At 41.5% G+C, this 27,050-nt stretch overlaps 1 pseudogene; it reads left to right on the top strand.

The window, feature by feature from the left end:
- The first annotated feature begins 18 nt into the window (after positions 1-18).
- Positions 19-25,032, top strand: LOC116544649 (annotated as a pseudogene).
- The last annotated feature ends 2,018 nt before the right edge of the window (positions 25,033-27,050 follow it).

Below are 27,050 nucleotides of genomic sequence, written 5' to 3'. Positions count from 1 at the left end.
GAATACAGTGGAAATGGTATGGCGTTGAATCCTGACTCCACAATTTATTACCAAGGGGATTGTGGACAAGGTAATTTACCCATTTTCATCATTGCAACCTACTCTATACGGTTAAGAAACAGCAAGAGATTCTGGGGAGGAGAGAAACTGATTCCCAGAGTTACCACATTATAATGCTCAAAATGTCCAATCTTCAACAAAAAATTATGAGGCATGCAAAAAAAAAAATGAAAAAAATGGCCAATTCAGAGGAAAAAAAGAACATTAACTGTCCCTGAGTCGAGGAAGCACAGACAGGAATTATTAGACAAATACTTTACTTAAGCGTGGACAGAAAGTGAAAGGAAATATAGAAAAAGAACTGAAAGAGAACCAGGAGAACAATGTCTCAACAAATAGAGAATATGCAATAGAAGATGTACAAATGATCAACAAACATGAAAAAAGCTCAGCATCACTAATCATCAAAGAAGTGCAAATCAAAACCACAGTGAGATACCATCTTGCACCAGTCAGAACAGTTATTATTAAAAAGTGAAGAAACAACAGATGCTGGCAAGGTTGCATTAAAAAGGAAATGCTTATACACTGTCGACGAGAATGTAAATTAGTTCAACCACTGTGGAAAGCAGTTTGGAGATTTCTCAAGGAACTGAAAACAGAATTGCCATTCGACCCAGGAATCCCATTACTGGGCACACACTCGAAAGAAAAGAACTCATTCTACCAAAAAGACACGTGCACTAGTATGTTGGTCACAGCACTATTCACAATAAAGACACGGAAGCAACCTAGGTGCCCATCAACAATGGATTGGCTAAAGAAAATGTGGTACATATGCAACATGGGATACTATGAAGCCATAAAAAGAATGAAATAATGTCCTTTAAAGCAATATGGATGCAAATGGAGGCCATTGTCCTAAGTGAATTAATGAAGGAACAGGAAAACCAAATACTGCGTGTTGTCATTGTAAGTGGGAGCTAAACACTGGGTACTCATGGACATGAAGATAGCAACAACAGACACTGGGGACTACTAGATGGGGAGGGAGGGAGTCAGGGGGGCAAGGGTTGAAAAACTATTGGGTACTATGCTCAGTACCTGGGTGAGGGGCTCAATCATACCCCAAACCTCAGCACCATGAATTATACTTAGGCAACAAACCTGCAGTGTACCCTCTGAATCTAAAATGAAGTTATTTAAAAAACAAAGAATATTAATAAAGAGATAGAAATTATAAAAGGAACCAAACAGACACTTTGGAACTAAAAAGAACCTAAGGGAAATTGTGTAGTTAAAAAGCGCAATAGGATGAGGCATGGTGGCTCACGCCTCTAAACGTAGCGCCTTGGGAGGCCGCGGCGGGAGGATCGCTTGAGGCCAAGAGTTTGCCTTGGCAACATAGCGAGACCCCATCTCTACAGAAAAATTACGAAATTGACTGGGCATGGTGGTGAATCCCTGTGGTCCTAGCTACTCAGAAGGCTAAGGCAGGAGGATCTCTTGAGCCCAGGAGTTCATGGCTGCAGTGAGCTATGATTGCACTCCTGTACTCCAGCCTGGGTGACAGAGCAACACCTTGTCTCTAAAAAAAGAAAAGAAAAAGAACTAAAGTACAATAACTTAAATGAAAAATTCACAAGTGATGCTCAACAGTAGATTTAAGCAGGTAAAAGAAGGAAGGTAAAACAACTGAAATTATTAAATCTGAGGAGCATAAAGTAAAAGAATAAAGATCAAAGTCCAGAAGATTTGTGGACACCATCAAGTGTACCAGCATATGCATAATGGGAGTCCCAGAAAGAAATAAGAGGGTAAAAGGGGCTGGAAGAGTATCTGAAGAAACAGTGGCTCCAAAGTCTCCAATTTGATAAAAGACATAATGTAACACTTCCAAGAAGCTCCATGAACTTTAAGTATGATAAATTCAGAGTCCACGATAGCATTATATTAATAATCAAATGGTTGAAAGCCAAAGACAGAGAAGCTTAAAAGCAGCTAGACAGAATGATCACTACATACAAAGGACCTTCCATAAGATTAACAGCCAATCTATTACCACGGCAGCCAGAAGGCAGTGGAGTGATATAAAGTGCTGAAAGAAAACAAGCAAACTGGCAACCATGAATTCTGTATCTGTCAAAACTATCCTGCAGAAGTGATGGAGAGGCCAGGTGCAGTGACTCATGCCTATAATCCCAGCACTTTGGGAGGCTGAGGCCAGTGGATTGCTTGAGTCCAGGAGTTCAACACCAACCTGGGCAACATGGCGAAATCCCATCTCTACAAAACATACAAAAATTTGGCAGGTGTAGGGCACATGCTTGTGGTCTCAGCTAGCTGGGAGGCTGAGGCGGGAGGACCGCTTGTGACCTGGTGGTTGAGGCTACAGTGAGTTGTGATTGTGCTGCTGCCCTCCAGCCTGAGTGATAGAGTCATCCCATCTAAAAAAATGTGTAATAAAAACCTATAGAATTCTTGAAGAACCATCCAACTGTTATGTAATTATTTTTGAAGACAGCAAAAATACAGGTATAACAACTATTAACGGTATTGCTCTGCCATTGTCACATCAAAGATTCAAGCTAGAAATACTTTACTGTCTATTCAACATCATTGGTCAGGCATTCTAGAATGCAATGGATGTGATAATCCCTTTGTTGTATAGACTCATTAGGTTTCCAGGATCTTTTGTTATAAGTCCAATGTACCAGCAATAGATTTACCTGTATTAAAATGCCGACATTAAAAAAATATCTCTTGGCACCCAAAATTGTTGTTAGAAACTTCTTTACTGAATCAATTCTAGAAATCTGAGGCTTCAGGCCTTGGTGAAGAACTCCTTCACTCTTCCTACAGGTAAAGTAAGGTGCGGTTTTTCTTGGGTTTGCCTAAAGGCCAGACCCGTGCATCTGTGCATCTTCCCAACCTGTTGGAATTCTCCTTTCTGGCCTGGATGACATGGGCTTGGAGATCATCCCTTGGCTAGGCTAGCACTTATGTTCTCTGTCTCTCTCTTTTTTCTTTTTAAGAGTTGGGGGCTTCACTCTATTACCCAGGCTGGAGTATAGTGGTGCGATCATAACTTTAAACTCCAGGGCTCAAGTGATCCTCCTGCCTCAGCCTCCCAAGTAGCTAGGGCTGCAGGTACATGCCACCATGCCTGGGCTCAAATGGTCCACTCAGTGTCCCAAAATGCTGGGATTACAGGTGTGAGCCACTGCACCTAATATGTCCTCTCTGATAGAGCAGATACTGCTGCCATCAGACCAGCAATGAAAAGGTGTCAACTCTTGGCTGGGCGCAGTGGCTCATGCCTGTAATCCCAGTATTTAGGGAGGCTGAGGTGGGCGGATCACTGGAGGTTAGGAGTTCAACACCAGCCTGGCCAACATGGTGAAACTCCATCTCTACTAAAAATATAAAAATTAACTGGGCATGGTGGCAGGCACCTGTAGTAGTCCTAGCTACTCAGGTGGCTGAGGCAGGAGAATTACTTGAACCAGGGAGGTTTGGTTGTGGTGAGCCGAGATCATGCAAAAAGAAAAAGTCAGCCTTAATTCCATCAACCAATGATACCAAAATTTTAAGGATAATCTAAAGGGCAGATTTGGTAACTAGAGAATAGCTCAGGTCACTGGCATCACTGGGTGGATGTTCTAGGTCTGACGTGCTGACTGCATGGCTGCAGAGTTGACACCTGCATGTTCTCACATGTGGAACAGGAGTTGGGCAGCTGCACCTCTGCAGTACCCACACTGCACAGAAGCAGTGTCTAAATATACTCTTACTTAAAGCTATGTGAAGGTCACTTTGGAAATTAAAAGTGTCATGACTTTGGCTGGGTGTGGTGGCTTATGCCTGTAATGCTAACACTTTGGGAGGCCGAGGTGGGCAGATTGCCTTAGCTCAGGAGTTTGAGACCAGCCTGGGCAACATGATGAAATCCCGTCTCTACTAAAAATATAAAAAACTTAGCCAGACATAGTGGTGCATGCCTATAATCCTAGCTACTCAGGAGGCTGAGGCACGAGAATAGCTTGAACCCAAGAGGTGGAAGTTGCAGTGAGCTGAGATTGCGCCATTATGCTCCAGTCTGGACGACAGAGCAAGACTGTCTCAAACAAAAAATGAATGAATGAATGAATGAATAAAAAATAAATGTATCATGATTTTGTTAAACACCATTTCCCAATAAAGAGAAAAAATGCTTTTGTCACTGCAGAGAAGACTTTGTGGGGTGGGGTCACTCCTGGGGAGAGAAGAGAAAATGTTGAAGTAAGTGATCAGCTTTGTTGCTTGTCTTAATGTAAGGTTTGAGTTTACTGCCTGATGATCAGAGTCGGAAGCACAGATATCCAGGAAATGCCACCACCAGAGAGAGAGCCCATGTTGCTTCCCATCATACATCTACCCAGACCCAGCCCAGGAAGAAACATACGCCTCTGACATTTTATCCCATGAGCAAGGCAACTTCTGTAGAACAGCTCATGAAGATATTGTCTTAACTTCAAAAAGTGCTTCTTCTAATTTATTTTCTGAGGCACAGTATCAAGAAGCACCTGTGGAAAAAAAAATTCAAAAGAAGAAAATAGTAACCATCCTACAAGTGATCAACTTATGTTTCTCTCTTCTTAACTTGCACAGAAGAGAGAAACAAACTACTTCTCTACTAAGTTGTCCTAAGATAAGAGAACACCTTTCTGTGTGTGTGTGTGTGTGTGTGTGTGTGTGTGTGTGTGTGTCCCCTGTGGCTTTTTTTGGAGACAGAATCTTAATCTTTGGCGCAGCCTGGTGTGCAGTGGCATGATCTCAGCTCACTGCAACCTCTGCCTCCAGGGTTCAAGTGATTTTCGTGTCTCAGCCTCCTGAGTAGCTGGGATTACAGGTATGCACCACCATGCTCAGATAATTTTGTGTAATTTTAGTAGAGATGGGATTTCACCATGTTGGCCTGGCTGGTCTCAAACTCTTGGCCTCAAGTGATCTGCCTGCCTTGGCTTCCCAAAGTGCTGAGATTACAGATTTGAGCCATTGCACCCAGCCATAATGCCTTGTTCCTAATTTAGAGTTAATTCCTTGGTGTAGAAAGCTCAAATATGTTTTTCTTCTTTTTTACACAATATACTTCCCTAGCCTTTTATTTTGGAAAATTTCAAACATCCAGAAAAGTTGAAAGACCCCTGCAGTGATTACTGATATTCCCAACACCTAGATTCAGCAGTCAATATTTTGCTGTACTTTGTCAGTTTATGTATATATGTATGTGTGTCTATATCTACATGTGTATCCTTATTTTTACCTCTGTATATAATTTGCTGAACCATTTTACTGAAAATAATATGAAGGTATCTTGTTACTTCATTCCAAATATTTCAGTATGCATCAAGTAAAAATAAGGACATTCATCTGTATAACCACAATGTTATTATTATACCTAAGGAAATTAATAATTCCTTAATTTTCAAGTTCATTTTGGAATTCCCCAAATTATCCCAAAATGTCTTTTAAAGGTGCTTTGTTTTTAAAGGATCCAATTAAATTCATGCATATCCAGTCAAGTTATGAGTTGTTTGATTCTTACAACTTTTTAGTCTTTTTATTACCGGAAAAGCCCACATTTTTTTTTCTTTCTCATAACATTAACCTTTTGAAGAAATGTCAAGTGTCTTTATTTAATTCGATTTAATTTTTGAGACAGGGTCTTGCTCTCCTAGGTTGGAATGCAGGGGCACCATCTCAGCTTACTGCAGCCTCTGCCTCCCAGGTTCAAGCGATTCTTGTCTTTTAGCCTCCCAACTAGCTGGGATTACAGGCATGCACCAACATGCCTGGCTAATTTTTGTATTTTGTAGAGATGGGGTTTGGACATGTTGGCCAGGCTAGTCTCGAATTCCTGGCCTCAAGCAATTCTCCCTCCTAGGCCTCCCAGAGTGCTGGGATTATAGGTTTGATCCACCTCAACCGGTCTCAAGTGTCTTAATTGGAGTTTTGTAGTTTCTCTTAAGCATTAAAGAATTCCTTGAGTGTCGTAAAATCGTTGACATACATTAGTTTTAATTAAAAAAGTTTTTAGCACGTAAAATTCTCATGTTTTAAGACATGCATCTGTTTTTCTTGAGAAAAATTGTTCCTAATTTTTATCTTAGGAGAAGGTATTTCATCATATTGGGAGAAAATGATAGAACAGATTCAGGGAGAGATGATGATTGTTCAGAAGTGGCTAATATTGAAGAAAGCTATTGAAGAAAGGAATGAGAAATATGCTATTTAATACAATAGCTGGCCTTTGTTATTGAACAGTTTCCTTGTTTGACAGAGCTATATTTTTCTTGTTTTTGCTTGACTGTGCTTTTAAATACAAGGTTAAAGATACAACCTGTTAGGTATTGTCAACAACAAAGGAGGTTGGGGAGATATGTCAGTTAAAGTTGCTTTGACATTGTATTGCCAAAGCTTTTTCACTTAAAAGAAACATCTGGATAAAATGAATCTTCTCTCAAATAGTTAAATCCTACTTTTGGAGAAGGGAAAAATTAAGTATTGGGATCTCCCATTTGGTCACTTATCAATTATGATTGCATAATTAGATCAGTTACAGAATTTTAAAATATGGCAAAGATAAAGTATTTTATCTTTTAAATAGGTTGATTATTTAAAAATATATTTCAATATTTTTAATGTATTATGATATGAACAAAAGGACTTTTCTGATAATTGCTCTACTCACATTGTTAAAGGCCTTTCTTAATTAAAAAATATGTATATTTAGTGATCTACTTTTGAAATAAATTTTAAAGTTATTTGATGAATATGCTATTCCATATGTTAATCTGTAGTCAATAGATAGACTTCAGAAGCTTTCTTAGGACTCAAAAGTCATGTGAAGAGTGTTGTACACTCCTGTATTTAAGGGGTGGAGAAGGATTGTGGCTTTAGTTAGATTCTTAAAGGGAGGCACTGGTTTTGGGAAAGGTTAGTTCTCCCTGTAGTCTAGAGTTTCCATACCAGGCACACTAAGTGTAAAATATTTACACATTGTGATTTGCGTGTTAAATAACTTTGTGTTTCTAATTAGGCCCATTAAAGCTGCTATTAGAGAAAGGAAACAGACCTTTGAAGACTACTTAGAAGAACAAATTCAGTTAGAAGAGCAAGAACTGAAGCAAAAACAGCTGAGGGTTAGCAATTGTGCTCTTTTGATTAAATCATTCTAAGGCTTTAGAGATTTATCTATAATTTGCTTTAAAAATAACTTTGAGATGACTTGGATATACCAGAATTAATTCAAATATTATTTATTTATTTATTTATTTATTTTGTTTATTTTTTTAAAGATGGGGTTTCTCCATGATGGCCAGGCTGGTCTTGAACTCCTGACCTCAGGTTATCCACCCACCTCGGCCTCCCAAAGTGCTAGGATTACAGGCGTGAGCCACCGCGCCCGGCTCAAATATTATTCTTTTAAGAAACAGAAGGTCCGTTGCCAATTAAGCAAAACCAAAACAACCATTTTTAAAACGAGGAGAAGGTTTAGCCAGATTTACTAATGCTGAATCTAAGTTTCAAAAAGGCAAAGGAAGTAAACTAGTGACTGACCAGAGCACTTCTGAGGATCAGCCTCTATTTAAAATGGATAGACAGCAGGCCAGGCGCGGTGGCTCACGCCTGTAATACCAGCACTTTGGGAGGCTGAGGCAGGTGGATCACAAGATCAGGAGTTCGAGACCAGCCTGGCCAACATGGTGAAACCCCGTCTCTACTAAAAATACAAAAATTAGCTGGGCGTGGTGGCACGTGCCTGTAATCCCAGTTCCTCTGGAGGCTGAGGCAGGAGAATCAATTGAACCCGGGCGTTGGAGGTTGCGGTTAGCAGAGACTGCGCCACTGCACTCCAGCCTGGATAATAGAGTGAGACTCCATCTCAAAAAAAAAAAAAAGGATAGACAGCAACTCCAGTGGAAAACTGATCTCATAAATAAAGAACCGTGTGCAGAGAAACTTACCCTTAAAAAGGACAACAAAGCTAGAACCAAGAGGGGTTCTGTTGCCATCAGTCAGAAGCCAAAAGTGCTGCAGTGTAATAACAGGAAAAGTCTCTCTCTGTCACGATTGAAAATACAGACAGGGAAGAAATGTGATGAGCAGTTTAGAAACCAGATCAAATCTGAAAAAAAGTTAAATCTAATAATAAAGAAAATATACCCTAGTGTCCAAAACCTTGCGATACTGGCTGTACAGGTGGAATAAGACACCAGATAAAGACAGACGTCCTCTTTTAACAGGGCCAGCCAGCCGCCTCGCTTCTAAGAGCTATGTCAGGGAGACCGTGAAAGACTCGGAATCTTCTCTTGACGTTTCTCTTCAGAAAACGTTAGAGACTTGGGAACGAGAAAAGGAAAAGGAATATTTGGAGTTGGATGGTTTTTTGTTTTTAGAACAAGCTGCTGGTGAAATATCATTTTCTAGTAATTCCTTATTTGTACTGAAAATCTTAGGGATCAACAGATCCGCAAAGGTCGCCAGATGTCTTCCACCCCTGTCAAAGCCATGCTGCAGAAGACAAATGCAGCAGGTCCCGTTGGTCAGTGTAACCGCAGTGAGGATTTGGACCACGCTGCACGTGAGAAGGAGAGTGAGTGTGAGGTCACACGCAAACAAAACCGTTCATCGTCCTCGGCTGATGAATTGAGGGAACAGCCTTGTAAAATCAGTAGGAAAGCCTTCCAAAAGAGCACTTCTGAAAATCAAACTGAATGGATTGCAGGTGACGGTGAAGGTGTTATGAGCAGTGACAGTTGCACTGACTCTGAGGAACAGCTTGATGTTACCATAAAACCATCGAGTGAGGATAGAGAAAGGGATTTCAGCAGCAGAGAGGATAGCCCACAAGTCTGTGATGGTAAGGGACCTTTTAGGGACACCGGGACTCAAGAAGATAAAAGGAGAGATGTTGATCTGGATTTGTCTGATAAAGATTACAGTAGCGATGAGTCTATCACAGAAAGCATAAAACATCAAGTGTCTGAGCCCTCAGGATCCTCATCCCTAAGTATGACTAACATGGACTTTGATGATGAAAGAACTTGGACTGACCTTGAGGAGAATTTGTGTAATCATGACGTTTTTCCTGGGAGTGAATCTAGTTACAGGACTCCGCAGACGTGCTACCCTAAGAACGAAGTAGGCATCCTGGACAAAACAGCAAGAAGGAAGATTGCACCAGTCATGAAGGGAGAAGACTTGAGCAAATCTAGGAGGAGCAGAAGTCCTCCTCCTACATCGGAGCTGATGATGAAATTCTTTCCTTCCTTGAAACCAAAACCGAAGTCAGATTCACATTTGGGAAGTGAACCCAAGTTAAACATAAGTCAAGACAAACCACCTGGTGAGTCAGAGCATTATAAAATATGTATCCGAATGTGAGAAATTTAACATTTATCAATGCTGTCAGAATGCTTAAAATCCTAACTTTCCTTATTGCTCAATAGAAGTCAAATTAGCAGGTGATTTGTAAAAATTTGATTTATTTTGTGGGTCCATATAATGTAAGTCATTAGTATAAGAGATTCAGATGAATTATCCTTTCAGATTTTTCAAACTTAAACTTAATTTTGACTTTTCCAAGGCTTTAAAATTAATTACTTTTTACTAATGTGAGATAACATCAAAGCTTCCAAGTTTCTTTTTTTCCCCAAGACCTGGTCCAAGTCCCCCTTCCTAGAAGTACCAGCATTACCATGTCATTTGTGTATTCTAAAGAATCCATGCATATAAAAGCATATGTGTGAATTGGTATATAATTACCTTTCTATACAAATGAAAAGATGCTTTTTGCATACTGTCCTGTACCTTGCTTATGATAAATTTTGAAGATTGTTCTAATGCATATACCCATCTACCTCATTCCATTTAATGGATGTGTAGTATTTCCGTTGATTTAATGGATTTTTAAAACCAGCACTGAAAGATTCCTTTCCATTATATTATAAACTCTGACCATCTTGGAGATCATAGGTGCTTTAAAATAGAAATTATAAATTTTTAAAAAATTCTTATATCCTTTGCTTTATTCAATTCTCTCCACACCTCCAAGAATTAGAAACATACTTAGGAGGACATAAGTAAGACTGAAGGCACAGCCAGCTTATGATCTTGGGGACGAGACAAAGTATTAGACAAATTCCAGACCTGGGTGTGAAATGGGCCGCTTCTAACGACTGTACTGAAGCCTCCTGCAGGGAACAGCTCATTTGTCTCCATGATGGTGACACTGGAACGGCACACAGGCCAGGAGGTCCTGGTGGCTTTACTCCAAGATCCATGGTCAAGCCCTGTGGCATCCGGTCCGTGGCATCACCACCACCACTTATCTTCAAGGTCATTAAAATCCCAAGTACACTTGACCTTCAGACAGTGCTCCTTCTGTGACGTCTGTATCTCCTCTCTCAGTACTCTGTGCAAGTCTTTGTGAAGCCCGAGTTTCTGTAGCCTGCATGTCAACTTCCTCAAGGCCTTACATAGCATCTTGACACCATCGGGATCCAGCTCATTGCCTAGAAGGTTCAGATTGACCAGGGTCTTACTGCTGCGGAGAACAGAGACAAGAGGCGGGCAGCAAGCAGTCGTCAGGTTGCATTTTGCCAGCCCAAGTGTGTACAAAGCATGATGTGAAGGTTTCAGAGCCTCACACGGCAGCTTTACTCCATCATCCCCAAGATCATTTTCTCCAACGTCCAAGATTTTCACATTGCGATTGTGCTTGAGGGCAGTAGCCAGCTCTTGACAGCCCTCTCTTGTGAAAAGTTATTTTTCAAAAATTCTGATTTTAAAAGTAATATTTTTTTTTGCAGAAAGTTTGGAAGTTTAAAAAGTATAGAAGCAAAAATATTTACAACATAACTACCCCAAAGTGACTGCTATGCCATTTTGGGATGTTCCTTCTAGTCATTTTTCTTATGCATTTTTAATATGACAGAGAAGTGTAACCTGCCTCATTCCTCTAGCCTTGTGGCTCACATTCCTTTTCTTAAAAAGTACTAATTGATAAAAATGCTGTTTGCATTGAAGCATTGGATATTTTACATTTTAAATAGCAAATCTGATGAAGGGAAAAGTCTTAACTTGCATTTATTTGATTAGTAGTAGGGGATAAACTTTGATTTTGGCGTTGATTAGCCTGTTAGATCTCTTGTGGATTACTTATTCATGTTCTTAAGCTATTTTTATGTATGGATCTTTTAAAAAATGGATTTAAATGATTTCTTTTTATGTAACATGTTGATTCCTTGTCAGGTCGATACTCTTTTTGAGATCGATTTATTCTTTCATAAATTTGCACTGGTTTCCCCAGGAAAGTTAGGTTTAATTTTTCTTCCTTTTCATATTTGAAGCATTGTTTCTAATGCATTTTAATGTCACAGATGTTTGCCATATTCTTGGCTCAGTGTTAACTAGCTAGCTAATGTTTTGCTGCTGTAAGCCCTTTTGCGAAGTTCAGTATTTATGGCCTATTTTATAGGTGACAATGCTTGATCCCAGGTTTTGAGAGAGAAAATTACCGAATTGGAAACAGAAACAGGAAAGTTTAAAGCTGAGAACACATCTCTAGCTAAACTTCGTACTGAATGAGAAAGTGCCTTGGAAAAACTCATGTATGTTTGGGTCTGTAAGTTAGGAAAAAATATGCAGTGATTCAGTTTTTTCTTTAAAACCATCTATAAGCAATCTGAAACCTTTTTAATCCAGCAAATATAACTGAAAAGGAGGTGAAATCTGTATCACATAAGATTTTTTTTACTGAATAAAATGACCCAATGTAGTCAATGATGTGTCAAAAGGGGAATTTTCTTAGTGGAGAGACATAAATTGAAATTTGAAAAAATGTTAGGAGCTATGGATTCAATGGAACTTTGGTTAGTGTATTGGTTTCTCTGGGCGGCTGTAACAAAGTACTTCCAACTAGGTGGTTTAAAACAGTACCAATTTATTTTCTTGTGGTTCCTTAGGCTGTAAGTCCAAAGTCCAGGCATCAGCAAGACGGGCCATGCTGGCTCCTCCAGCTTCTGGTGGTTTCAGGCACTCCTTGGGTATTTTTTGGATTACAGCAACATCACTCCAGTCTCTGCCTCTGTGGTCACACGGCCATCTTCCCTCTGTCTGTGTCTTCACATGGCATTCTCCTCCGTGTGTGTGTCTCAGTGCCTCTTTAAAGGATAGGGTCACATTGGAACAAGGGCCCACCCTACTCCTCTATAACCTCACCTTGACTGGCATCTTAATTATATCTTCAAAGGCCCTATTTCCAATAAGGTCACATTCACAGGGACTGGGACTTCAATGTACTGTTTTAGAGGACACAGCTCCACCCACAGCAGTTGACAGTATGACATACTGTTTCCTACCCTAGGTCATGATCTTATCTGACTTTATGGTTAGCAAAACTTGAACTGAACGTACATGAGGCTATTTGTATATACTATATTTATTATTTATATATATATATGTTTTATGTAGACATAGTTTTTTAATTGTACTTGCGAATAGTCCTAAGTTCTGTTGCAGAAACACTAATACTTTTGATTCCAAGTGTTGCTGTGGGTCTTGCTGGGGATATTATATATCGTACCCACACTGTATTTCTTTGTTTTTGGGTATTTGTTATTTTAATGCTTGAGGAGAAATTCTTACAACTGTAGTTCCCATGGCTGTCTGCTGTGGGATTGGATCTAGGGGATGGTGGCTGCTATGCAAATGCTGAAATTCACCCAGATTTCCCAGCCTGCTTCTTCTTTTAGACTCCCCAGGACACTGCAGGTCTTTCATTAGTCTCCAGAGTTCCCAAATGGTTGATTCTGACAGGTGCTGATAGTTCAATAGCTGCTTTGGTAGAGGGACGGATGCTTGGAGCTTCCTACTCCACCATCTTTCTTGACATCGCTTTTCTATTTCTTTTCTAAAACTTGAAAAATATGGGTTCTAAAGCACACCTGGCTCATAAATTCCAGATAAAGGTTTATAGACGCCTGTCAATCCACTTAAAAAGAAAATTCAGTCACTATATTTTATTCTGAGCTATGCTTAAAAATCAAATCCTGAAAATTATTTTTTAAATGGAAATATCTTTGTTTTTCTGCTGATATATACTATAAATATATGCTTACTATAGTAGTTCTGGGTAAAACGTGGAGCTGTTCCAATTCTTTTTCCACCCAAGATCACTTTTAAAATGTCTATACTTCATTATTTCAAAATGGACATCTTTTTCTTTTAAACAACTTTAAATCATAAGATAATGGCTGTTTCTTTTTCTTTTTATTTTCTTCTTCTTTCTTTTTTTTTTTAAGCATTTTCCATATGTCAGTTTTGCTTTGTTCCAAGGAAAATTCAGTCCTCAAATTTAGACCTTGTGTTATCCTTCCCACCTTACAGATGAGGAAAGTGATGCGCTGACAAGAAACCTTTTTGTTTACCCCCTTAGTAAGTCAAAGAGAGCCACAGTGCCAGCCTAGGCAGGTGGTTCTGAGCCCTGGGCTCTACTGTATGGGCTCTTTAATCTGTTTTTTATTTTATTTTTTTGAGACGGGGTTTGGCTTTGTCACCCAGGCTGGAGTGCAATGGTGTGATCTTGGCTCACTACAACCTCTGAGTTCCTGGCTCAAATCATCCTCCACCTCAGCCTCCTGAGTAGCTGGGATTACGGGCATGCGCCACCACACCCAGCTAATTTTTGTATTTTTGGTAGAGATGGGGTTTTGCCATGTTGCCCAGGGTGGTCTCAAACTCCTGGGCCCAAGCAATCCCCCGGCCTTGGCCTCCCAAAGTGCTGGGATTATAGGCGTGAGCCACCACGTCCAGCCTGCTTTTTTTTTTTTTTTTTTTTTTGAGATGGAGCTTCACCCTTGTTGCCCAGGCTGGAGTGCAATGGCGCGATCTCGGCTCACTGCAACCTCCGCCTCCTGGGTTCAGGCAATTCTCCTGCCTTAGCCTCCTGAGTAGCTGGGATTACAGGCATGCGCCACCATGCCCAGCTGATTTTTTGTATTTTTAGTAGAGACAGGGTTTCACCATGTTGACCAGGATGGTCTCGATCTCTTGACCTCGTGATCCACCTGCCTCGGCCTCCCAAAGTGCTGGGATTACAGGCGTGAGCCACCGCACCTGGCCCAGCCTGCATTTTATTTTAACAACGTAATAGACATCTTACCCTATTAGTGCACCCTAGTCTTCTGCATACTTGAAATGACCGTATTGTATGAATGCTACTGTGGCTAATCAATCTGTTGATGGGAATTTAGCTTGTTTAGAAATTTTCATTATTATAGATTGTTATGCAGGAAATATCATCATATATATAAGCCACTTTTTATTTAAAACATGACTTCCTTGTGATACATTTTAGAAACTTCCATTGCCCCAGTCAGCATCTGGGGCTTCTTCTCACCCCCTTCCCCATCACTGGAGTTGAGCGTTAGCAGTCTTTCAGATCTTGCCAACCTGGTTATTATGCCACCTTTCAGTTGCTAAAGCTTGCATTTCTTTAATTATTGATAAAGTTGAGCATGTTTTTATATTTAGTGGTCATTTGTGTTTATTTTGTAAATTTCTTTGTGGCCTTTGCTCATTTTTCAGGATATTAAATTTTCTCAAATGTGCCACAAGTATTCTCCCCCAGTTTTTGCTTTGACTGTATGATTGTGTGCACCCTGCAGACATTTTGAATATTTAGCCAGTAGGAATATCTTCTACCTCTTCTGTCTCCTCTCCCTCCGGTGAGGCAGGGAGAGACTCGTCCAGTCTGGAGGCTTTCAGTGCTGTCATGTCCCAGGTCCAGACCTCTCGCCCACGTCTCCTATCCCACTGTCTCGTTGTTCTCTCTACCTGGAGAGCTGATCACTGTCTAAACTGATCATTTAGAAAAAGTGAGTTCCTGACATCCCCTTTTGAATATACTCTTCTCCTCTTCTTCCCTGTCTCAGCACATGATGAGTCTGCTCTTCCATTAGCCCAGTAGAAAATCCTGGAGTCGTGCTTGAGTCTTCTCTTGCTCTCTCAGTTCATTTCTAACCCGACAGCTTCACTGTCTCAGAGCTGCCACTCTCAGCCAGGGCCCCATTGGCTTTCCCTGGTTATTAAAATCTTCCCAGCAGGTCTCTCTGCTGCCTGTGTCTGTGCTCTTCACACACATCCAGAGTCGGCCTGGTTGGGACAGTTTGTCTGATCCAGGCCTCCTCCCTCTTTGACACCTTCTCCTGCTACCCATCCTTTGCTCACTCTGTTTTAGCCAGGAGTTGGAAATTCACCAGTGTAATGTTGTGTTAATCATTTTGACCTGCCACACACCAAATACTGTTAGTTCTGTTGATTTATCATAACTTACAGCCATAAACAACCGGGTGTTTAATTCCAAAACTCAGAAACTGATAGGCCAGATTATCAGTCCTGTTCATTTCATAGTTAGAAATGGACATGATCAGAAGGATATAGCAGTTAAAAAAGAACTCATGCAGTTCTTGCTAAAACTATAAGCCTTCTAACAAAAAAAGGTGAAATTGTTTATGACATTGTCATATGCAAAGATTTCTAAGAGAAGATACAACTAACTATAAAAGAAAAAATGCATATATGGGACTTCATCAAAGTTAAAACTTACCAAAAGAGAAATTTAAAATGGCTATCCATTGCTTCTAGCATAAAATGCAAACTCACCTTCCACTGTCTGTATTTTAATTACTAGCAGTTTTGAGTTCCAGTCTTTGCTTTCCTCCCATCTCATGTAGCCATCCTTGAGCAATCTCACCTGCACACCTCCAGCTTGAGTTGCTGAATAGCATGGTGCTCAGGGTCTTTAATTCTTTCTTTATTTTTGTGGGAAGAAACGTACCATTATGTTTTGGTTAATGCTTAGTTTATTAAATCCAATATGTTAGACTTTGACAATATTAAATCTTTTATTTCAAAAGGTAATATAAATATATCATCATTCCAAAGGTACAAAAAATGTGTAGGGAAATTTCTCCCTCACCCTTGCCGTAGCCACCTATTCAGTTTTTTAAAAAATAGTTTATTATTATAGAACATTTCAAAAGTACATGAAAGTAGCAAGAATAATAGAATGAATTCCCATATTCCACCAGTGATCATTTTGTCTTTCTAATTTCATCTCTCTGGTCCCTCTACTTTTTTTTCCCTTTTTAATCTAGAATTTAAAAAGTAAGATCCCAGACATCTTCTCATTTCACCTGTAGTCTAGTATGTTTCTCTGCGAAAGACACCTTTAAAAAATAAGATTATCAGCTGGGCACAGTGGTTTACGCCTGTAATCCCAGCATGTTGAGAAGCTGAGGCAGGCAGATTGCTTGAGGTCAGGAGTTTGAGACTGGCCTGGCCAACATGGCAAATCCCTGTCTCTACTAAATACAAAAAAATCAGCCGGGTGTGGTGGCGAATGCCTTTAGTCCCAGCTACTTGGGAGGTTGAGGCAGGAGAAATGCTTGAACCTGGGAGGCAAAGATCACAGTGAGCCAAGATTATGCCTCTGCACGACAACCCCAGTGATTGAGACTCTTTCCAAAATAATAATAATAATAATAATAATACTTTTGTCACATATAACAAAAAGTAATTCCTTAATATCAACTAATACTTAGTCCATATTTCAATTTTCTGATCACTCAGGGTATCTTTTTACAGTTGATTTGTTTGCATTCTAATTTACCTCTCTTGAGGTAGCTGGTGTTATTAATCTCATATCTTTCCAGAGAAATTCTTAGCAAGTACATAAATATATATATCCATGGTGTTTTTTTTAAACGTTAGTGATAGTCTACTAAAATCATTACGTATCTTAACAGAACATCTTTATTCTTTGTTTTATTATTGTATAGAATATGTGCCATAATATACTTACCTAAGCACCTATGTATTTCTGTTCTTTTTCTATTTATGAGAATACAAGAAGGGCTGCACTGAATAACTTTGTGTGTATATGACCTCTCACAATCATTCTCCTACTTATTCATTCAGCACGTGGCTACTGAGTAGCTGCTATGTAGCAGGCATGTGCTAGGAATCTGGTAGTGAACAAAACAAATCAATCCCTGTCCTCATGTAGCTTGTTTCCTGGAGTATGTCCATCTGTAGGATGGATTCCTACAAATGAAATTTTGAGGTTAAGAGATATGTACATTGATACATATCAATGTTCAGTTTTTTTTTTTTGAGACAGTCTCACTTCATCACTGTGCAAGGGCTCGATCTGAGTTCACTGCAACCTCCACCTCCCAGGTTCAAGCAAGTCTCCTGCCTCAGCCTCCCGAGTGGCTGGGATTACAGGCACACACCACCATTCCTGGCTAATTAATTTTTAGTTCTACTGGCAGTTCTTAGAGTGTTTTTTGTTCTTTACCTGATAGGTAAGAGATTAAACATTGGTATGAACCTTAATTGAATTTATTTTAAGCAATCTGAATTATAGTTACAAATTTGGTATGGCTTTTTTTGATGAACAAGCCAAACACTTTACACAGTAGTTATAACAAATTCTGCTACTAGAAAATGTCACCAAATTTAAAACCGTAGCCTATTCTAATATAGTGATGTGTTTGTCATTTCATTTTTATTGTTTCTGGATCTCTTAGGATAAGAGATATTTTGATAACCTTGCTGTTATGGAAAGCTCACCAGATCCAAAGGGAAAAAATAAATAACCTCCTTAGACCACCCAAGGTTATGAGATTTATTGTCTTTTTTTTTTTTCCCCTCTTCTCCTCTTTCTCATAGCTCTGATCCTGACCACTTCTTCCAAGGTGATTCAAGCCACAGCAAACACACTTCTTTTTGTTGTTGTACTTTGTTAGGTGAATAACGTGGGTTTTCTTTTCTTGCAACCTGTTGCCTTTCCCTCACACGATGTGTCCTCTGATTTTCAGGCTGCGCAGTCCAGGCTGCTAGCTCTTAGCCCCTTGTGGCTACTTATACTATTTACATTTAAATTAGTTACAGGTAAATGGAAAAATCAGTTTCTCATTCCCATTAGCTACATTTCCAGGACTTAATAGCCACATGTGGCTGGCTGGTGGCTGCCACAGTGCACCGTGCAGGACTGGGCACATCCTCACTGCTGGCAGCTCTGGGCTGTGCCCCTCCAGGGGCCTGTTGGGTGGGGACGGGCTGGGCTGGAACTCATTCTTGAACTCTCGCCTTTGTTCGTTTACATGACTTCTGGTGTTGATTGAAGTTTTGGACCCTGTTCATACTTGGTTATCATGTGTGATGCTGGGTATTCATTATTTCTTGCTGGTTTTGGTGCAGTTCCTTTTCTTCCTTACACTATTTGGCTTACACATTGTTCTCTGTATTTACCTTTCTTTCTACTTCTGTGCAAAAATATACTTTAAAAACAGATATATACTTACTAGGAGACAAACCTGTGTTTACTGATACTCTTTGAATCATCAAAAAATGAAGGAGAGGGCATACTTAACCTTCCTTTATGTTACGGTTATGTTAAAAAGTATTAATTTTTATTTTGGGTATTTATTCATCAAATTTATTGAGAACCCCTTATGTACTAGACACTTGTAATCATTGAGGAATTGATCATGAGTTGCCATTTCTGCCCTCCTGGAATTTACATTCATCATTATTGAGTTATGGCTTTTCACAAACTCAGGTTACTCTAATTAAGCATAAAATTTCCATTTTGACATTTAACTGGTCCCAACTTGACCAGTAGGGGAGCCCCTTTAAGTCCACAGCTCTCTTGCCATTTAGTGCTGCCCTTGGCATTTTGAGAGCACTGCTTTCTGGAACAACGGGTTTCCAGCTGTTTCTTCCCGTATTTTAGTCTATCTAATACAGCCCATTTTCTCAAAACTTATTTCTTCTCATGAATTTCAGGTAGTTGTCAGGGCGGGTAATTTTGACTTTGGAATCTTTTATTCTTTAGCTCTACTCTTTCAATTATTCATGAGTTCTTGTCACATTGCTTCTTTTCTGGATCTCCCCGGGGGTCCCTTTCTTTCTCTTTCAGTTAATAGCTCAGGTGAGGTCTTTCCTGCCTCATGGCAGGTTTCTGCTGTCAGCTCCCATGTGCTGTCTGCCTCCTTTTCCCTTGGCTTCTGGAATTAGTTTTGCTGATGATCTGTGGTGAGACTCAGATTCCCTCCTCCCCCAGCTGAAAACTGCAGTGGTCTTAAAACGTCTATTGACTAAGCCTTCCCTTTCTGGCTGGCTATTCTGTAGTAAAGTTTGTTTCTTTTCTGAGAGGCTTTAAAACACTTACAGGAAGAACTGAAAAGAAAGGAAACGGAATGGTCAAGTACACACAGCAGTCTCCGAAGCCAGATAGAAATGTTACTCAGAGAGACCACTGGCCTCCCAGAAGAAATAAAAGTGATGGAAAGATTCCGACTGGATGCCTGGAAGAGAGCAGAAGCCATCGAGAGCAGCCTGGCGGTGGAAAAGCAGGACAAGCTCACGGTAGGTGGGGAGGCCGGAGGGTTGTGTCAGGCCAGCGGGAGGTTAAGTGTCTGAGCATTCAAATTCAGAGTCAGAAAGTAGGATGGGGGCTGCCAGGCGCTGGGGGGCAGTGGGGAGTGACTGAATGTGGACAGTTGCCCTCTTGTGAGCTGGAAAGCGTCCTGGAGCTGGACGGAGGGCGATGGTTGCACTATACCGCAGATCGCCTTCACGCCCCTGACGCGTGCACCAGAACGTGCTGAAGACGGTGAGTTTTATCTGATACCTATTTTATCCCAACTAAAAAGATTTCTCAAGCATTGTTATAAACAGGTGCTTTGTAGACTCATTTCTCTAATTTCTACAGAGGAGGTTTACCACAGCAGGCAGATCGTCTCTGTTAAAACAGACCAGGGAGTTTGGCTGACAGTCGCACACACATGACCCTTTTAATCAAGTAACTGGTCTTTCATTCATCTCTATGAACATCCAGGGTGTGCCAGGCACTGTTAGGTGCTTGGGGTACAGCAGTGACAAACAGACAAAATCCCTTCCCCTTATGAAGCTTACGTTCCAGTGGTGGAAGAAAGACTGTAAGAAGCTAGATGATAAAGCGTGCGGTGTGTGAGATGGTGAGAGCTAAGGAGAAGCAGGGCGGAGTGGCCTTGCCATCTGGGTGGGAGGCCTGGGACGTGCGTGTGAGGAGGCGCCTGGGTGGCCGGCTGAGTCTGCAGAGGAGCCCCAGGCTGCAGCAGCACCTGAGTGGGCCTGAGACGGGGCAGCCGGGGTAGTGGGCAAGGAGCAGCAGGGGGAGGCAGGCATCGGGGCAGGATGGGACAGCGGGCAGTGGATGGGATTCCTAACAGGTGGCAGCGTGCACGGGGGCATTTTTTGAGTAAGTGGGAGTCTGGAGGGCTCTGAATGAGGGGTGACTGCGCCTCTTATTTTAGCTCCGTCTGCTGTAGACCAAGAACAGGGGGAAGGGAGCATGGGCAACACCAGGAATGCAGTGGGGCTAGGGGGACAGGGTGGCAGTGGTGGGAGAAGAGAAGCCGACTATGTTTGTTGTTGAGCTGTGTGTGGTTGGTGGTGACAGCAAGGAATGAGTCAGGAATGGCCTCAGCTGTGCTTAGTTTTGTGTTTCGGTCTCATGAAGGTCCCATTGCCTAGGAGTGACCGCAAGAAGAGATCACATGGCCACCAGGAGCTCAGGCTTGGACACATGGGAGGACCAACCAGGCAGCTGCACACAGCAGCAGGCTCTAGTTGGGGACAGACACACACTCTAGTTGTGTGATCCAGTGCGGGGCTGGGAGAGGCCAGCGGGGCTGTGAGTGGCAGGGAGGAGCTGACGCAGCCAGAGAGCAGGGGGCCGTGTGATGTCCTGAGAGTGAAGTGAAGAAAGGACCGGGTCAAGGGATTTTCTTTGTCAGGAGCTTTTTGATTACTGATCTATTCCCTGACTAGTTATGGATCCACTGAGATTTTTTTTTTAGGTTTTCTAAACCTAGGAATACGTATGTTTTATCTAGGCTGTCCAGTTGTCATACAGTTGTTCACCGTATATTCTTTAAAATATTTTATTTCTGTAGGACTGGTATAATGTCCCACCTTCATTTCTCATTTTGAATATTTTGTCATTTTTTTCTTAGTGTAGCTAAAGGTTTGTCAAGTTTACGAGCCTTTTTGAAGATATAAGAACTAACTTTTGGTTTTGTTGGTTTTCTCATTTTTTTTCTAGCTTCTTTTATTTATATCTGCTATAATCTTTATTACCTTATTTTTTCTTGCTTTGTGTCTAGTTTTTTTTTCTAATTCTTTAGGTTGTATTTGTGTGTGTGTGTGTGTGTGTGTGTGTGTGTGTGTGTGTTTAGTGGTCTCAGAAGAGAAGATTGTAAAGTTAGGTTACAGATTTGAGGTCTTTCTTCTTTTTAATGTGTTTATAGGTATAAACTTTTTTTGAGCCTGAGTCTAGCTCAGTCCACCAGGCTGGGTTGCAATGGCGTGATCTTGGCTCACTGCAACCTCCACCTCCTGGGTTCAAGTGATTCTCCTGCCTCAGCCTCCCAAGTAGCTGGGACTATAGGCTTGTGCCGCCATGCCTAGATAATGTTTGTATTTTTGGTAGAGATGGGGTTTCACCATGTTGGCCCAGATGGTCTTGATCTCATGACCTCGTGATCCACCCACCTTGGCCTCCCAAAGTGCTGAGATTACAGGGATGAGCCACTGCACCCGACCATAGCTATAAACTTCCCATCTTGGCAGTGCTTTTGCTGTATCTCATAACTTTTGGTATGTAGTGTTTTCATGTTTCTTCCTTTCTAGATATTTTCTTATTTCTTTCGTGGTTTCTTTTTTATTATTATTTATTGTTTAAGAGAGTGTTATTTGGTTGGACATATGGTTCACACCTATAATCCCAGCACTTTGGGAGGCTGAGGTGCAAAGATCAGTTGAGCCCAGGAGTTTGAGACCAGCCTGGGCAACACAGCAAGATCCTACCTCACGGAATTTTGCCCCTCATTAAAACAATCACTGCAGCTTGGGCAATATAGTGAGATGCCACATCTAGGAAAAAAATAAAGTTATCTGGGCATAGTGGCTCACACCTGTAATCCTATTACACCTGTAGTCTCAGCTGCTATGGAGGGTAAGGCAAGGGGGTCACTTAAGTCCAGGAGTTCAAGGTTGCAGTGAGCTATGATTTCACCACTGCACCCCAGCCTGGATGACACAGCAAGATGTTGTCTCTTATAAAAAGAGTTTTATTAGATTTTAGTTTTCCAAGTTTGTGAATTTTTTAGTTTAGTTTTCACTATGGATTTAATTTGTGACCTAACATATAGTCTGTGGAGAATGCCCATGTTCAGTTGAGAAGAGTGCGTATTCTCTTATTGTTGAGCATTCTGTATATATCTGTCAGATCTAATTGGTTTATTATGGTGTTCAAGTCCTCTATTTTCTAACTTAACTTCTGTCTGGTGATTCTATTTATTACTGACAGTAGAGTATTAATGGCCTCAAGTGTTATTTTAGAACTGTCAATTTCTCCCTTCAACTTGGTTAATTTTTGCTTCATGTATTTTAATGGTCTGTTATTAGGTACATAAATGTTTATAATATTTATATCTTCTTGCTAATTAAACCTTTTATGAATATACAGTGCCTTTCTTATCTCTTAACATTATTTGGTTGAAAGTCCATTTTGAAGTGAGGGGAGGGAACTGAGAGGATGGGGCAATAGGTGTAGCAAAGCACCATGGCACACGTATACCTACGTAACAAACTGGCATGCTCTGCACATGTGTCCGTTTTTGTTTTTAAAGAAGAAATAAAGAAAAAAAAGGAAGTCTATTTTGCCTAGTATTAAGTTGCCATTCCGATTTTTTTGTGTACTTTTTGCATGAAATGTTTGTTTTCCTCCTTTCACTTTTATTCTATTCATGTCTTTCAATTTAATGTGAGTCTTGTAAAAACATAGTTGAATCATGTTTTTAGTCTGTTTTGCTAGTCTTTGCCTTTTGATAGGATAGTTTAATCCATTTACATTTAGAATAATTACTCATAAGTAGGAGCTTCTGTTATTTTGCTATTTGTTTTCATATTATATACCTTATAGCTTTGCGTTTTATTTTTTGTACATTACTGTTGTCTTTTGAGTTTAGTTGATTTTTTTTGGGAAAATATTTTAATTTTATTTTTATTTCCCTTTATGTATATTCTATAGGTATTTATTTTTCTTTGGTGTGGTTGCCACCATGGAGATGACATTTAACATCTGAGTTTATTCATTGTAATTGCTACGTAGTACTGTATTCAATTATACAAATATACTATAATTTTTAAATCTATTCTACTTTTGATGACCTTCATTGGAATTTTAAAAATGTGTATACTTTTATTTTTAGATAAGTTTTAGGTATACATAAAATTGAGTGTAAAGTACAGAGTTCCCATATGTCCCCACCCCTACCCCAGCTTCTCCCCTATTATCAGAATCTTGCATTAGTGTGGTACATTTGTTATGGTTGATGAACTAATATAGAAAAGTTATTATTAACTAAAATCCATAGTTTGCATTTATGGTTCTTGTTTCCTGTTTTACATTCTATGGATTTTGACAAATGCATAATGACATGACATGTATCCATAGTCACTGCATTATACAGAATAGTTTTATTGTCTTACAATGTCCCCATGAGCCCCATCATTCATCCCTTCCTTCTTCCACTCAAACTTCTGGAAGCCACAGATTTTTTCTTTTCTGTCTATCTACTTCTGCCTTTTACAACTATATACAGACTGTCGTATTGAAATCTGATGGTATGTATCCCTTTTAAATGGGCTCTTTTCAGCTAGCAATATGCATTTGAGATTTTCTCATGTTTTTTCAAGGCTTGATAGCTCATTACTTCTTAGCAGTACATAATATTGCCTTGTATGGTTATGCCACATTTTGTTTTTCCATTCAGCTATGAAGCACATCGTGCTTGATTCCATGTTTTGGCAATTATGACTAAAGGTGCTCTAAACATTAATGTGCAGATTTTTGTACAGAGGTAAGTTTTCACCTCTTTTGGGTACAGGCCAAAGAAGATGATTACTGGATCATATGTAAATGTGTATTTAGGTTTGTAAGAAACTGGCAAACTGGTCGGGTGCAGTGGCTCACGCCTGTAATCCAGGTTGGAGTGCAGTGTCACAATCATGACTCGCTGTAGTCTTGACCTTCCAGGCTTAAGCAATCCTCCTACTTCGGCCTCCCAAGTAGCCAGAACCACAAGTGTGAGCCACCACACCTGGCTAATTTTTTTTTTTATTTTTAAATTTTTTATGGAGATGGAGTCTCCCTATGTTGCCTAGGCTGGTCTTGAACTCCTGGGCTCTAGCGATTCTTTTACCTTGGCCTCCCAAAATGCTGGAATTACAGGCTTTAGCCACCTCGCATGGCCTTTTCTTTGTTTGTTTTGCAGAAATCTCCTTGTTTTCTTCCAAAGCCATGGAGGGTCCCTAGGGCCCAGCTGACCTGTGGTGCCCACATTGCCCTCTGTGAATAGGATTTGTGACTGACCACCCCTAAGGATTGACTTTTTCTCCAGCTCTAGACCTGGGCTCCTGCCATGGCCTGGCCTGTTTGTCCTGCTCTGGCCAGGTGTGGCAGGGATGTACCTGGTATTTTTCCTGAATTCTTGGTCTTCACCTTCTCAATGTTCAGCGGGAGTGACCACATCTGACCCTGCATCTGCAGGAGGATTCCCTTTTAGACCCACTGAGATGTCTACGGAAAGAATCATGCTCTGGTAAGTCAGGCGTCAGATCAAGCCCAGGAAGGATTAGAGCCTGAGGATTCTGGAAGATTCTAGCCTTGATTTTGTGGTTCTGTGGGAGAGGTTGTTTGTACCCAGGACTGGGGCTCATCTCCCTTGATTAAAGAGTAGATGAATGCTCAGGGTTCTCAACTCTGATGTGGACTTCCTCCTTCCTTTAGGGTCACCAGAAAGTATCCCCATCCCTGACTTAAAGGTGGCCCAGGCCCTGTCGTCAGATTCTCTCCAAGCAAGATGACCCTCTTAGGGATGGGCAGAAAAGCTGGGGACCAGGTCTGTTGCCCTGTGGGTAAGGACAGTGTGCTGACTGCTGTCTCAGACGTAGAAGGTGCCAGGAAACAACAACGGGCTCTGTCACCCTGGCTCTGTAGAGATGTTCACAGGGGACCCTCACTCTCCACTTCGTCTTCTTGCTGGTGCTATATTTATTTCCATTCTTAAGCATTTTTAGCCATTTATCTGTGCATCTGATGTCTTGATGTTTTTGCTGTAAATGAGAAATGATGGCATTAGCTGAGCTGCCAGGCTTCCTGGAATGGCGCTTGGATGCTGTGTCACATGCTCAAGGGCCTTGATGGGACTAAACTGGAGGGAACCAGAAAAGGGGAGACCCTGAGGTGAAGACCCTCTGAGTACGCACAAGTGGCCTGGCCTTGTGACCACAGGACACACTTATCCTCAAGCCACAGACACCTGGGCTTTGGTCAGGTCTCAGACTCCAGATGGGGTCCTGGTGACCAGCAGGCAACAACCCCTGAGCCACCACTTTGGTATGCAGTGGTGAGTTTTGTAGAACAACTACAGGGGCTGGGCATGATGGCTCATGCTTGTAATTCCAGCACTTGGGGAGGCTGAGGTAGGTGGATAACTTGAGTTCAAGACAAGCCTAGACAACATGGCAAGACTGTCTCCACAAAAAATACAAAAATTAGCTGGGCACGGTGGTGTGCACCTGTGGTCCCAGCTGCTCAGGAGGCTGAGATGGAACGGTCACCTGAGCCAGGGAGTTTGAGGTCGCAGTGAGCTATGATCATGCCACTGTACTCCGATCTGAGCAATAGAGTGAGATTTGTCTCAAAAACAATAACAAAAACAAAAAAGCAAAACAAAACTGCAGGGACAGAATCTTGGGGCCACGTCACCTTCAGCTGAAAGCTCTATTGCCTCCCTGGCTGCTCCTTGAGATGCCCAGGCCAAGGCCCTGCCTGTGTTGTTCCCAAAGAGCCATAACCCTTGCTGCCCCCGTTCCCCTCCCTGTGGGGTGGCTGGGCTGGGCCCCTTTAGTCTTTCCCGACCTGCTGGACAACTGTCCACAGGCCACACCAGTGCCCCTTGCCCGTTGGCCACACTCTGCAGATCTGACCAGGACAGGTTCCAGGGGAATAGGGCCTGGCCCTCGGCTGCCCCCGTCCTCCCATGCTGACTTGTAGACCGCACTGCTGAGACCCCAGGGTCCCAGCTCAGACCCATCTCTGTCCTCACCTGCTCTCCCGAATTCCCTCAGTGGGCCACTCAGCTCTGACCTAATGATGACCATGGGCAGGACCTGCAAGGGACCTGGGGAAGAGTTCTGACTATGGGAAGAAAGTGGGCCCCAGCTCAGAGACTTGTCTTGCTTCAGAGATGCCTTTCTAGTAATAAAACCCATCCCTGGGAGGAAGAGGGCTCACTGCAGAATCCAGAGCTGATTAGTGACTTTGTAGATTGCAGAATCTTAGCCAGGCAGCTCACACCTATAATCTCAATGCTTTTGGAGGCCAAGACTACAGGTGGAGCATCAGCAAGTTACAGATAATCCATCTCAGACTCAGCTGACACCAATGGAAGGATCAACTGGGCATGGGACTAAAGCTCTTTGTGGGAAGGTAGGCACAGCAGGTGCCAGCCAAGCCACCACATGATGGCATCGAGACTGGTCTCTCCATCTTTCTGCTTTCCTCTGTGCTGGCTTCATTCTCAGGATAACTCTCACTTCCTGGTTGCCAAGCTTATATCTTGCTGAGTTTGGAGGTCTTGCAAACAGAGGGTTCATTCCTTGCAGACTCACTCAAGTCTCAGGGAGGACTGCATGTGTTCGGCAGCTCTTCTGCCCGCTGAACCAATCACCAGGCTCTCCTCTCCACACTATCTTCCCACCTTCCCTTGGCACATGCAAATCAATCTCTGCAAATAGGCTCCAGGCAACTTCTGGCCCCACCAACTTATGATTTCTGCATAAACAAGTCTGAATTCTGGATTCGGCTGAGCTACAGCTGC

Source organism: Sapajus apella, unplaced genomic scaffold (assembly GCF_009761245.1).
Source record: "Sapajus apella isolate SASKATOON/1434 unplaced genomic scaffold, GSC_monkey_1.0 scaffold225, whole genome shotgun sequence".
Classification (NCBI taxonomy): domain Eukaryota; kingdom Metazoa; phylum Chordata; class Mammalia; order Primates; family Cebidae; genus Sapajus; species Sapajus apella.
This window is presented reverse-complemented; position numbering and strand designations above follow the sequence as displayed.